This window comes from Phyllobates terribilis, unplaced genomic scaffold (assembly GCF_046119375.1).
Source record: "Phyllobates terribilis strain yellow unplaced genomic scaffold, ASM4611937v1 Scaffold_22__1_contigs__length_20350403, whole genome shotgun sequence".
Lineage (NCBI taxonomy): Eukaryota > Metazoa > Chordata > Amphibia > Anura > Dendrobatidae > Phyllobates > Phyllobates terribilis.
Window position 1 is genome coordinate 5,616,842 of NW_027362782.1, and position 15,000 is coordinate 5,631,841.

Consider the following 15,000-nt stretch of genomic DNA (forward strand, 5'->3'; position numbering starts at 1 on the left):
TGTTCTAAATTAAACCATACTTACCATCACGCCCATTCCAGCTGAAGCCAACGATCTCCTGCAATAAAAGAAAAATAATAAAGCAACCTCATCCTTACCTTTCCATGGCTCCCACGACGGCTCCAGCTCTGCTACATCGAGATGACAGGCTGGACTGCAGCAGAACGCTGCCATCCATCCTGTCATCCCGCAGACACTGAGAAGCGCAGGCATACTTCCACTCCTCAGTGTCTGGCTGTGACGGCATCCAGATGAGCCGACAATGAACTCGGCTCACCTCATGTACGTCACTGACAGCGTGGGAGAATTCTCACGCTGAAGCGCTGAGTGCAGGAGAATTTTCCCACGCTGTCAGTGACGTGCATGAGGTGAGCTGAGTTCATTGGACATGACCTCGGCTCATCTGGATGACGTCACAGAGAGACACTGAGGAGCGCAAGCATGCCTGCGCTTCTCAGTGTCTGCGGGATGACAGGATGGATGGCAGCGTTCTGCTGCGGTCCAGCCTGTCATCTCGATGTAGCAGAGCTGAAGCTGTCCTGGGAACCATGGAAAGGTAAGGATGAGGTTGCTTTATTATTTTTCTTTTATTGCAGGAGATCGTTGGCTTCAGCTGGAATGGGCGTGGCGGTAAGTATGGTTTAATTTAGAACAATAAAGAATTGTGTCTTTATTTCAATTAAAGGACTTTTTTCTGGGTGTTTGTGTTTTTTTTAAATACCTTACTAGAAATTCATGGCGGTCATGTCTAATATTGGCGTGACCCCATGAATTTCGGGCTTAGGGCCAGCTGATAATGCCAAGCTGGCCTTAACCCCTTTATTACCCAGTGAGCCACCGCACCAGGGCCCTGGATGAGTTGGGTACAGCGCCAGAAGATGGCGCTTCTATGAACGCGCCATTTTCCGGGGCGGCTGCGGACTGCAATTTGCAGCGGGTGGGGCCCAGAAAGCTTGGGTCTCCCTGCGCTGCAGATTCCAGCCCCCAGCTGCCTAGTTGTACCTGGCTGGACACAAAAATAGGGCGAAGCGCCACACATTTTTTTTTTTAATTATTTCATGAAATTCATGGAATAATTAAGAAAAAAAGGGCTTCCCTATATTGTTGTGTCCGGCTAGGTACAAATAGGCAGCTGGTGGTTGGGGGCAGCCCGTTCCTGCCTGCTGTACCTGGCTGGACACAAATATAGGGCGAAGCCCCACATAATTTTTTTTTAATTATTTCATGAATTTCCTGAAATAATAAAAAAAAAAACAACGTGGAGCTTCTCCCTATTTTTGTGTCCAGCCAGGTACAACTAGGCAGCTGGGGGATGGAATCTGCAGCGCAGGGAAGCCCAAGCTTTCTGCCCCCCCCCCCCCCCTGAAAATTGCAGTCCGCGGCCGCCCCGGAAAATGGCGCGTTCATAGAAGCTGGATGCTGTACCTGGCTGGCATACAAAAATATGGCGAAGCCCACGTCAAAAGTTTTGGGAAAAATTTATTAAAAAATAAATAATAATTTAGGGACTGCATCTTTATTAAGTCCTCAAATGTCATTTAGTGTTAAAATAAAGGATTTATTTTAAAAAAAAATGGCGTGGGATCCCCCATAATTTTAGTCTCTAGCGGAGGTTAAGCAGACGGCTGGGGCAGATGTTTGAAGCCTGGGAAGGGGGTAAAACCCACGGAGCTTCTCAGGCTACTAATATCAGCCCCCAGCTGAATACCTAGCCTTTACTAGCTATTAAAATGGGGGACCCCCCCAAAAAAATGACGTGGGGTCCCCCCTATTTTAATAGCTAGCAAAGGCTAGGCAGACAGCTGGGGGCTGATATTAATAGCTCAGGAAGGGTGCCATGAATATTGGCCCCCTCCCAGGCTAGAAACACCAGCCGTCAGCCGCCCCAGAAATGGCGCATCCATAGGATGCGCCAATTCTGGCACTTAGCCTCGCTCTTCCACGCTGCCCTGGTGCGGTGGCAGGGGGTAATAGTGGTGGGGTTCATGTCAGCGCCAGCTGCCATGAAGCCCAGGTTAGTAATGATGGGCGTCTATAAGACACCCCCATTACTAACCTACAAAGTGTTAAAAAGAAAAAACACACTACACCCAGAAAAAAATAATTTATTTGAAATAAAACACCATTTTATTTAATTCTTAGTTTACTAAAAAAAAAATAGTTACCTGTCCACGTTCCTGCGCTGATCTCCCATGCACAGCTGTCACATCTGGAGATGGTGACAGCTGTGCATTGCTGCTGTAAGCTCACGCTGCCGGGAACACGTCCGCTCCCGGCAGCGGGAGCCACTGACTGAGGTCACCGAAGTGCATTCAGGCAGCGCAGCTCCGGAGACCTCCTTTACGGCAGTGCTGTACCGTGGGAATTTCTCACGATACAGCAGTGCCGTAAAGGAGCTAACCGGAGCAGCGCTGCCTGAACTCCGGTGAACCCTTACGGCCCCGTCATTCTAGCGGCGGCAGCGGTTCAGAGCGGTCACATTCTATGTGGCTGCTCTGAACTGGAGATCTTCGTGGGACACTCGTGGACTACTACGGAGGGGTAAGGATAAGATTGTGGTTTATTATTTTATATTTTATTACAGGAGATCGATGGCTTCGGGGAATTAGGTGTATAGGTGAGTATAGGTGTAGTTTTTTATTTTTTACTTTATTTTAGGTGGCGATCGGCGGGGACAGGTAATGTATAAACTAATTTCTTTTAGGTAACCACCGGCCACCAATGACATGTATTTAACATTTATTGGGGCACAGTAGGGCAATTTAAATAGCAGGATCAGGCTGATGGGAACTACTGCTCCCATCGAGCTGATCCTGCTGGCACGAGTGGACGGGGGACAGACATAGGCCGATGGGAGTAGTAGTGTCACATCGGCCTATGTTTGCCTGCACGCACAGACACCGCACACACACACACACCGCACGCGCACACACACACCCCGCACACACACCCCGCACACACACACCCCGCACACACACACACCCCGCACACACACCCCGCACACACACACCCCGCACACACACACACCCCGCACACACACACACCCCGCACACACACACACCGCACGCGCACACACACACCCCGCGCACACACACACCCCGCGCACACACACCCGCACACACACCCGCACACACACACACCCCGCACACACACACACCCCGCACACACACACACCCCGCACACACACACACCCCGCACACACACACACCCCGCGCACACACACACACCCCGCACACACACACACCCCGCGCACACACACCCCGCACACACACACACACCCCGCGCACACACACACCCCGCACAGACACTAATCATGACGGGTCTGGGAGGTGAGGCTGACCTGTGCGGCCGTGGGAAAGTTCATGTGAGTTCATGCAGTCAAGCATGAACTCACATGAACCCTCTGAGGGCACCGCGGCTACTTCAAATGAACAGCTGATCGGCATCACCTGATACCTCAGCTGTTCATTTGAAATAACCGGCGGGAGAGCGCAGCACAGAACGGGAAAGCCGGCGGTGAAGTCTTTTCACTGCCGGCTTCCCCGCCCGGGTCCTTCGCTCCCCGCTCCTTGGTGCTGCACTCCCCGCCCGGTCCTAACTTACGATCGGGATGGGAGGTGGCAAGGGGAGCGGAGGATCGGGGTGGGAGGCTGCGGGGAAGCAGTATGGGGCTGCGTGATTGTTTAAAAGCCGGCGGCTTTTTACCACGCGCCGGCTTTTAAACAATCAGGAGAATTCTCCCACGCTGGGATCGCATTCTGATGACAGGCTGGATCTCAGCTGAGCGCTGCCACCCAGCTTGTCATCCTTCAGAGACACTGCTGAGCGCAGGCATTATGGGAACTTCCGATTCCGGTATCCGATATTGTAAAAGTATCGGAATTAAGTATCGGAATTCCGATACAGTGAATATCGGCCGATACCCGATATTTCAGTATCGGAATGCTCAACACTAGTGCCCACCTAGCCTGACGGGCATTCAGGCGCTTGACAGCATCAAGATATATCAGATTCTTATGATCCGTAAGAACCTGAACGGGAAATTCCGCACCTTCCAAGAAGTGGCGCCAGTGTTCAAATGCGAGTTTAATAGCCAATAATTCCCGATTACCAATATCGTAATTCAGTTCAGTCTCCGAAAAATTTTTTGAAAAAAAGGCACAGGGATGTAATCCATCCCCGTTATCCTGAGACAATACTGCGCCAACCCCCACAGAGGAAGCATCAACCTCAACCAAAAACGGCCTAGTAACATCAGGCTGCATAAGGATGGGAGCAGAGGTGAACCTCTCCTTGAGATACACAAAAGCTTCAATGGCCTCAGAAGACCACTGAACCGCATCAGCACCTTTCCTGGTGAGATCAGTCAGAGGTTTGACAATACTAGAAAAATTTTTTATGAATTTTCTATAGTAATTGGCGAAACCCAAAAACCTCTGTATCGATTTCAAACCAATAGGCCTAGGCCATTCCTGCACAGCCTGAACCTTAACCGGATCCATCTCAAAACCTTTGCTGGAGATAATGTAGCCCAAAAAACTAATTCTCTGTACAGCGAACTCACATTTCTCCAGCTTAGCAAAAAGCGAATTGTCCATTAATAACTGTAATACCTCACGCACGCTCCGCCAATGAGACTCCAGATCTGGCGAATAAATCAAAATGTCATCCAAATACACAACCACATTTTTACCGATCAAAGGTCTAAGGATGTCATTAATCAGATTCTGAAAAAATGCAGGAGCATTAGTAAGACCAAAAGGCATAACCAGATTCTCAAAATGACCCACAGGAGTGTTAAAAGCAGTCTTCCATTCATCACCCTCCTTCATGCGCAACAGATTGTATGCCCCCTTAAGGTCAATTTTAGAGAACCACTTGGCCCCCAATAACTGGTTAAACAGATCAGGAATCAATGGCAGTGGGTAAGGATTGCGTACCGTAATTTTGTTAATCTCACGAAAATCCAGACAAGGACGTAAACCGCCGTCCTTTTTTTTTACAAAAAAAAATCCAACCGCCACAGGAGACTTAGAGGGCCTAATGTGACCGGCAGCCAAACTTGTCTGTATGTATTCCTCCAAAGCCTTCCTCTCAGGAATAGTAAGGTTAAATAAACGACTTTTAGGAAGAGTCGCTCCAGGGACAAATTCAATAGAGCAATCATAGTCTCTATGGGGAGGTAAAACCTGCGATTCCTTCTCAGAAAAAACTCTCCAAAAATCCTGAATAGGAACAGGCAATTCTCCCCTATCCAAAGCTGCAATACGCCCGTTACAACACTTGTCATAACATTTATGGCTCCAGGATTTGATTTCACTGGTAGACCAATCCAGTACAGGATTGTGAAATTTTAGCCAGGGCAAACCCAATATTACTGGAGAAGGCAAGTTATTCAACACTACCAAATCCAATTTCTCATGGTGAACACCATTAATAGTGAGAGGAAATTCACTGACCTTGAGAGTAACATTCTTCAAAGGGGAGCCATCCACAGAAACCACAGCAATGGGGGATGATAAAGGTTCAGGTTTTAAATTGAGTTTTTCCACGAATCCCCCATCAATTACATTCAGTGTAGACCCGCAATCAACAAACACCCGAAATTCCATTAATTTTTCCTGAGCAATCGTGGAAGCAGCTAAAAATATACCCTTGGAATTTAAACAGGCAATACGGGCGTGACTGACCATTTTTTTTTCTTTCTTCATACGAAGCTCACAGCCTTTAATCAAATGACCAGCTTTTCCGCAATAGAAACACAAGCCTTCCGAAAAACGACGATCTTTTTCTTGAGAGTGAGGTGTCACCGATCCAATCTCCATCGGTTCACCACTGTTAGTACACACATTATCATAACCAGAAACTGACATAGCAGAGGATTTGCTCTCATTAACCCTAGCACGCAGTCTTCTATCCACCCGTATAGCTAATTGCATAGCCTGTTGCAAATCTTCAGGTGTAGGATAAGCAATTAGCAGGTCTTTAACCCTTTCACTGAGCCCAGCAAGAAATAGACTTTTCAGAGCAGAATCGTTCCACCTGTTTGAGTGGACCAACGACGAAAATGAGTACAATATTTTTCCACATTACCTGATCCTTGTTTTAAACGTCTCAACTCAGTCTCAGCTGATGCCACACGGTCAGGATCATCATATAATAGTCCCAAAGCAGAAAAAAAACTATCCACTGATCTGAAGCATGTATCACTAGGTTGCAAAGAAAAGGCCCACTCCTGAGGCTCTTTGCGCAAAAGTGACATTATGAACCCTACGCGCTGGGATTCATCCCCAGAGGACTTGGGTCTCAAACGAAAATACAATAAGCAAGCATTTTTAAATGAAAAAAATTCTCGATGTTCACCAAAAAATAAATCCGGCAAACATACCTTAGGCTCCAAGAAATATGCTCTAGGACAGTTACTCACGTGCTGACGGAGCTCGGCCACTTCCAGAGAGAGTCCCTGCAGGTGTTTAGCCAAATCCTGAACCGACACCATGATGGAACAGAAAAATCTTTCCTTAGAGAATTTGCAGGCTGGACTTACTGTTATGTTCTGCTACCAAAGCTAAGGAAAGAGAGGAGATCTGTCCCTACTATAGGACTCAGCTGAAACCCTACGATGTAACAGGGAACCTGATCCTGCGATCAGACCTGCTAAAGTCCTAATCTAGTCTGTACGGAGACCTATAGATGTGGGGAGGGAATCCCTACAAGTACTAAGGACTGGGAGGAATATGGGACACCTCCTAACAGAAATAGTAGCAGACAGACGAACAAACAAAATAGATAGAACATAGAGGTCCGTAGACCAAGCAAACTAACAGAGTTAGATACAGAGCACAGGCTAGCTAGAAAGTAGATATACAATGAAGTCCAGCAAAGCCAGAAGGGCGGAGCAGGATTAAAAAGGCCAACAAGGTCATGTGACCAGCAAAGGAAAAAAAACCTAACAACAAGGTTCTAACAGCAGCATCTTAACAAGATGGTTTAAATGCCCCTTGGAAGAGATGTGCAGGTCGCAGTAGCTTAACAAGACGGTTTAAATGCCCCTTGGAAGAGGCTTGCAGATCGCAGTAGCTTACCAAGACGGTTTAAATGCCCCTTGGAAGAGACGTGCAGGTCGCAGTAGCTTAACAAGACGGTTTAAATGCCCCTTGGAAGAGCGGAGGAGGTCGCAGTAGCTTAACAAGACAGTTTAAATGCCTCTTGGAAGAGACGTGCAGTTCGCAGTAGCTTAACAATACGGTTTAAATGCCACTTGGAAGAGAAGTGCAGGACGCAGTAGCTTAACAAGACGGTTTAAATGCCCTTTGCAAGAGATGTGCAGGTCGCAGTAGCTTAACAAGAGGGTTTAAATGCCCCTTAGAAGAGGATAACAGGTCGCAGTAGCTTACCAAGATGGTTTAAATGCCCCTTGGAAGAGACGTGCAGGTCGCAGTAGCTTAACAAGACGGTTTAAATGCCCCTTGGAAGAGCGGTGGAGGTCGCAGTAGCTTAACAAGACGGTTTAAATGCCCCTTGGAAGAGACATACAGGTCGAAGTAGCTTAACAAGACGGTTTAAATGCCCCTTGGAAGAGGCTTGCAGGTCGCAGTAGCTTACCAAGACGGTTTAAATGCCCCTTGGAAGAGACGTGCAGTTCGCAGTAGCTTAACAAGACGGTTTAAATGCCCTTTGTAAGAGATGTGCAGGTCGCAGTAGCTTAACAAGAGGGTTTAAATGCCCCTTAGAAGAGGCTTGCAGGTCGCAGTAGCTTACCAAGACGGTTTAAATGCCCCTTGGAAGAGACGTGCAGGTCGCAGTAGCTTACCAAGACTGTTTAAATGCCACTTGGAAGAGACGTGCAGGTCGCAGTAGCTTAGCAAGACAGTTTAAATGCCCTTTGCAAGAGATGTGCAGGTCGCAGTAGCTTAACAAGTGGGTTTAAATGCCCCTTAGAAGAGGCTTGCAGGTCGCAGTAGCTTACCAAGACGGTTTAAATGCCCCTTGGAAGAGACATGCAGGTCGCAGTAGCTTAACAAGACTGTTTAAATGCCCCTTGGAAGAGCGGTGGAGGTCGCAGTAGCTTAACAAGACGGTTTAAATGCCCCTTGGAAGAGACATACAGGTCGAAGCAGCTTAACAAGACGGTTTAAATGCCCATTGGAAGAGACGTACAGGTCGCAGTAGCTTAGAAGATGGTTTAAATGCCCCTTGGAAGACACGTGCAGTTCGCAGTAGCTTAACAAGACGGTTTAAATGCCCCTTGGAAGAGACGTGCAGGTCGCAGTAGCTTAAAAGATGGTTTAAATGCCCCTTGGAAGAGCGTTGGAGGTCACAGTAGCTTAACAAGACGGTTTAAATGCCCCTTGGAAAAGACATGCAGGTCGCAGCAGCTTAACAAGACGGTTTAAATGCCCATTGGAAGAGACGTACAGGTCGCAGAGCTTAGAAGATGGTTTAAATGCCCCTTGGAAGAGACGTGCAGGTCGCAGTAGCTTAACAAGACGGTTTAAATGCCCCTTGGAAGAGACGTGCAGGTCGCAGTAGCTTAACAAGATAGTTTAAATGCCCCTTGGAAGAGACGTGCAGGTCGCAGTAGCTTAATAAGACGGATTAAATGCCCCTTGGAAGAGCAGTGGAGGTCGCAGTAGCTTAACAAGACAGTTAAAATGCCCTTTGGAAGAGCGGTGAAGGTCGCAGTAGCTTAACAAGATGGTTTAAATGCCCCTTGGAAGAGATGTGCAGGTCACAGTAGCTTAACAAGACGGTTTAAATGCCCCTTGGAAGAGAGGTGGAGGTCGCAGTAGCTTAACAAGACAGTTTAAATGCCCCTTGGAAGAGACGTGGAGGTCGCAGTAGCTTAACAAGACGGTTTAAATGCCCCTTGGAAGAGACGTGCAGGTCGCAGTAGCTTAACAAGATGGATTAAATGCCCCTTGGAAGAGCAGTGGAGGTCGCAGTAGCTTAACAAGACGATTAAAATGCCCTTTGGAAGAGCGGTGAAGGTCTCAGTAGCTTAACAAGATGGTTTAAATGCCCCTTGGAAGAGATGTGCAGGTCACAGTAGCTTAACAAGACGGTTTAAATGCCCCTTGGAAGAGAGGTGGAGGTCACAGTAGCTTAACAAGACAGTTTAAATGCCCCTTGGAAGAGACGTGCAGGTCGCAGTAGCTTAACAAGACAGTTTAAATGCCCCTTGGAAGAGACGTGCAGGTCGCAGTAGCTTAACAAGACGGTTTAAATGCCCCTTGGAAGAGACGTGCAGGTCGTAGTAGCTTAACAAGACGGTTTAAATGCCCTTTGCAAGAGATGTGCAGGTCGCAGTAGCTTAACAAGAGGGTTTAAATGCCCCTTAGAAGAGGCTTGCAGGTCGCAGTAGTTTACCAAGACGGTTTAAATGCCCCTTGGAAGAGACGTGCAGGTCGCAGTAGCTTAAAAGATGGTTTAAATGCCGCTTGGAAGAGCGGTGGAGGTCACAGTAGCTTAACAAGACGGTTTAAATGCCCCTAGGAAAAGACAAGCAGGTCGCAGTAGCTTAACAAGATGGTTTAAATGCCCCTTGGAAGAGATGTGCAGGTCGCAGTAGCTTAACAAGACGGTTTAAATATCCCTTGGAAGAGGCTTGCAGGTCGCAGTAGCTTACAAAGACGGTTTAAATGCCCCTTGGAAGAGACGTGCAGGTCGCAGTAGCTTAACAAGATGGTTTAAATGCACCTTGAAAGAGCGGTGGAGGTCGCAGTAGCTCAACAAGACGGTTTATATGCCCCTTGGAAGAGACATACAGGTCGAAGCAGCTTAACAAGACGGTTTAAATGCCCATTGGAAGAGACGTACAGGTCGCAGTAGCTTAGAAGATGGTTTAAATGCCCCTTGGAAGACACGTGCAGTTCGCAGTAGCTTAACAAGACGGTTTAAATGCCTCTTGGAAGAGACGTGCAGGTCGCAGTAGCTTAAAAGATGGTTTAAATGCCCCTTGGAAGAGACGTGGAGGTCACAGTAGCTTAACAAGACGGTTTAAATGCCCCTTAGAAGAGGCTTGCAGGTCGCAGTAGCTTACCAAGACGGTTTAAATGCCCCTTGGAAGAGACATGCAGGTCGCAGTAGCTTAACAAGACGGTTTAAATGCCCCTTGGAAGAGCGGTGGAGGTCGCAGTAGCTTAACAAGACGGTTTAAATGCCCCTTGGAAGAGACATACAGGTCGAAGCAGCTTAACAAGACGGTTTAAATGCCCATTGGAAGAGACGTACAGGTCGCAGTAGCTTAGAAGATGGTTTAAATGCCCCTTGGAAGACACGTGCAGTTCGCAGTAGCTTAACAAGACGGTTTAAATGCCCCTTGGAAGAGACGTGCAGGTCGCAGTAGCTTAAAAGATGGTTTAAATGCCTCTTGGAAGAGCGGTGGAGGTCACAGTAGCTTAACAAGACGGTTTAAATGCCCCTTGGAAAAGACATGCAGGTCGCAGCAGCTTAACAAGACGGTTTAAATGCCCATTGGAAGAGACGTACAGGTCGCAGAGCTTGGAAGATGGTTTAAATTCCCCTCGGAAGAGACGTGCAGGTCGCAGTAGCTTAACAAGACGGTTTAAATGCCCCTTGGAAGAGACGTGCAGGTCGCAGTAGCTTAACAAGATAGTTTAAATGCCCCTTGGAAGAGACGTGCAGGTCGCAGTAGCTTAATAAGATGGATTAAATGCCCCTTGGAAGAGCAGTGGAGGTCGCAGTAGCTTAACAGGACAGTTAAAATGCCCTTTGGAAGAGTGGTGAAGGTCGCAGTAGCTTAACAAGATGGTTTAAATGCCCCTTGGAAGAGATGTGCAGGTCACAGTAGCTTAACAAGACGGTTTAAATGCCCCTTGGAAGAGAGGTGGAGGTCGCAGTAGCTTAACAAGACAGTTTAAATGCCCCTTGGAAGAGACGTGGAGGTCGCAGTAGCTTAACAAGACGATTAAAATGCCCTTTGGAAGAGCGGTGAAGGTCTCAGTAGCTTAACAAGATGGTTTAAATGCCCCTTGGAAGAGCAGTGGAGGTCGCAGTAGCTTAACAAGACGGTTAAAATGCCCTTTGGAAGAGCGGTGAAGGTCGCAGTACCTTAACAAGATGGTTTAAATGCCCCTTGGAAGAGATGTGCAGGTCACAGTAGATTAACAAGACGGTTTAAATGCCCCTTGGAAGAGAGGTGCAGGTCGCAGTAGCTTAACAAGACAGTTTAAATGCCCCTTGGAAGAGACGTGCAGGTCGTAGTAGCTTAACAAGACGGTTTAAATGCCCTTTGCAATAGATGTGCAGGTCGCAGTAGCTTAACAAGAGGGTTTAAATGCCCCTTAGAAGAGGCTTGCAGGTCGCAGTAGTTTACCAAGACGGTTTAAATGCCCCTTGGAAGAGACGTGCAGGTCGCAGTAGCTTAACAAGACGGTTTAAATGCCCCTTGGAAGAGAGGTGGAGGTCGCAGTAGCTTAACAAGACAGTTTAAATGCCCCTTGGAAGAGACGTGCAGGTCGCAGTAGCTTAACAAGACGGTTTAAATGCCCCTTGGAAGAGAGGTGGAGGTTGCAGTAGCTTAACAAGACGGTTTAAATGCCCCTTGAAAGAGACGTGCAGGTCGCAGTAGCTTAACAAGACGGTTAAAATGCCCTTAGAAAGAGCGGTGAAGGTCGCAGTAGCTTAACAAGACGGTTTAAATGCCACTTGGAAGAGATGTGCAGGTCGCAGTAGCTTAACAAGACGGTTTAAATGCCCCTTGGAAGAGACGTGCAGGTCGCAGTAGCTTAACAAGACGGTTTAAATGCCCCTTGGAAGAGACGTGCAGGTCGCAGTAGCTTAACAAGACGGTTTAAATGCCCCTTGGAAGAGAGATGGAGGTCGCAGTAGCTTAACAAGATGGTTTAAATGCCCCTTGGAAGAGACATACAGGTCGAAGCAGCTTAACAAGACGGTTTAAATGCCCATTGGAAGTTAAGTACAGGTCGCAGTAGCTTAGAAGATGGTTTAAATGCCCCTTGGAAGAGACGTGCAGGTCGCAGTAGCTTAACAAGACAGTTTAAATGCCCCTTGGAAGAGACGTGCAGTTCGCAGTAGCTTAAAAAGACGGTTTAAATGCCCCTTGGAAGAGACATGCAGGTCGCAGTAGCTTAACAAGACGGATTAAATGCCCCTTGGAAGAGACGTGCAGGTCGCAGTAGCTTAACAAGATGGTTTAAATGCCCCTTGGAAGAGAGGTGGAGGTCGCAGTAGCTTAACAAGACAGTTTAAATGCCCCTTGGAAGAGACGTGCAGGTCGCAGTAGCTTAACAAGACGGTTTAAATGCCTCTTGGAAGAGACGTGCAGGTCGCAGTAGCTTAACAAGACGGTTTAAATGCCCTTTGCAAGAGATGTGCAGGTCGCAGTAGCTTAACAAGAGTGTTTAAATGCCCCTTAGAAGAGGCTTGCAGGTCGCAGTAGCTTACCAAGACGGTTTAAATGCCCCTTGGAAGAGACGTACAGGTCGCAGTAGCTTAAAAGATGGTTTAAATGCCGCTTGGAAGAGCGGTGGAGGTCACAGTAGCTTAACAAGACGGTTTAAATGCCCCTAGGAAAAGACATGCAGGTCACAGTAGCTTAACAAGGTGGTTTAAATGCCTCTTGGAAGAGATGTGCAGGTCGCAGTAGCTTAACAAGACAGTTTAAATACCCCTTGGAAGAGGCTTGCAGGTCGCAGTTGCTTACCAAGACGGTTTAAATGCCCCTTGGAAGAGACGTGCAGGTCGCAGTAGCTTAACAAGACGGTTTAAATGCCCCTTGAAAGAGCGCTGGAGGTCGCAGTAGCTTAACAAGATGGTTTAAATGCCCATTGGAATAGACGTACAGGTCGCAGTAGCTTAGAAGATGGTTTAAATGCCCCTTGGAAGAGACGTGCAGTTCGCAGTAGCTTAACAAGACGGTTTAAATGCCCCTTGGAAGAGACGTGCAGTTCGCAGTAGCTTAAAAGATGGTTTAAATGCCGCTTGGAAGAGCGGTGGAGGTCACAGTAGCTTAACAAGATGGTTTAAATGTCCCTTGGAAGAGACATACGGGTCGCAGCAGCTTAACAAGACGGTTTAAATGCCCATTGGAAGAGACGTGCAGGTCGCAGTAGCTTAACAAGACGGTTTAAATGCCCCTTGGAAGAGACGTGCAGGTCGCAGTAGCTTAACAAGACGGTTTAAATGCCCCTTGGAAGAGAGGTGGAGGTCGCAGTAGCTTAACAAGACAGTTTAAATGCCCCTTGGAAGAGACGTGCAGGTCGCAGTAGCTTAACAAGACGGTTTAAATGCCCCTTGGAAGAGAGGTGGAGGTTGCAGTAGCTTAACAAGACGGTTTAAATGCCCCTTGAAAGAGACGTGCAGGTCGCAGTAGCTTAACAAGACGGTTAAAATGCCCTTAGAAAGAGCGGTGAAGGTCGCAGTAGCTTAACAAGACGGTTTAAATGCCCCTTGGAAGAGACGTGCAGGTCGCAGTAGCTTAACAAGACGGTTTAAATGCCCCTTGGAAGAGACGTGCAGGTCGCAGTAGCTTAACAAGACGGTTTAAATGCCCCTTGGAAGAGACGTGCAGGTCGCAGTAGCTTAACAAGACTTTTTAAATGCCCCTTGGAAGAGAGGTGGAGGTCGCAGTAGCTTAACAAGATGGTTTAAATGCCCCTTGGAAGAGACATACAGGTCGAAGCAGCTTAACAAGACGGTTTAAATGCCCATTGGAAGTTAAGTACAGGTCGCAGTAGCTTAGAAGATGGTTTAAATGCCCCTTGGAAGAGACGTGCAGGTCGCAGTAGCTTAACAAGACAGTTTAAATGCCCCTTGGAAGAGACGTGCAGTTCGCAGTAGCTTAAAAAGACGGTTTAAATGCCCCTTGGAAGAGACATGCAGGTCGCAGTAGCTTAACAAGACGGATTACATGCCCCTTGGAAGAGACGTGCAGGTCGCAGTAGCTTAACAAGATGGTTTAAATGCCCCTTGGAAGAGAGGTGGAGATCGCAGTAGCTTAACAAGACAGTTTAAATGCCCCTTGGAAGAGACGTGCAGGTCGCAGTAGCTTAACAAGACGGTTTAAATGCCCCTTGGAAGAGACGTGCAGGTCGCAGTAGCTTAACAAGACGGTTTAAATGCCCTTTGCAAGAGATGTGCAGGTCGCAGTAGCTTAACAAGAGTGTTTAAATGCCCCTTAGAAGAGGCTTGCAGGTCGCAGTAGCTTACCAAGACGGTTTAAATGCCCCTTGGAAGAGACGTGCAGGTCGCAGTAGCTTAAAAGATGGTTTAAATGCAGCTTGGAAGAGCGGTGGAGGTCACAGTAGCTTAACAAGACGGTTTAAATGCCCCTAGGAAAAGACATGCAGGTCACAGTAGCTTAACAAGGTGGTTTAAATGCCTCTTGGAAGAGATGTGCAGGTCGCAGTAGCTTAACAAGACAGTTTAAACACCCCTTGGAAGAGGCTTGCAGGTCGCAGTTGCTTACCAAGACGGTTTAAATGCCCCTTGGAAGAGACGTGCAGGTCGCAGTAGCTTAACAAGACGGTTTAAATGCCCCTTGAAAGAGCGCTGGAGGTCGCAGTAGCTTAACAAGATGGTTTAAATGCCCATTGGAATAGACGTACAGGTCGCAGTAGCTTAGAAGATGGTTTAAATGCCCCTTGGAAGAGACGTGCAGTTCGCAGTAGCTTAACAAGACGGTTTAAATGCCCCTTGGAAGAGACGTGCAGGTCGCAGTAGCTTAACAAGACGGATTAAATGCCCCTTGGAAGAGCAGTGGAGGTCGCAGTAGCTTATCAAAATGTTTTAAAAGCCCCTTGGTAGAGACGTGCAGGTAACAGTAGCTTAACAAGACGGTTAAAATGCCCTTAGAAAGAGCGGTGAAGGTCGCAGTAGCTTAACAAGACGGTTTAAATGTCCCTTGGAAGAGATGTGCAGGTCGCAGTAGCTTAACAAGACGGTTTAAATGCCCCTTGGAAGAGACGTGCAGGTCGCAGTAGCTTAACAAGACGGTTTAAATGCCCCTTGGAAGAG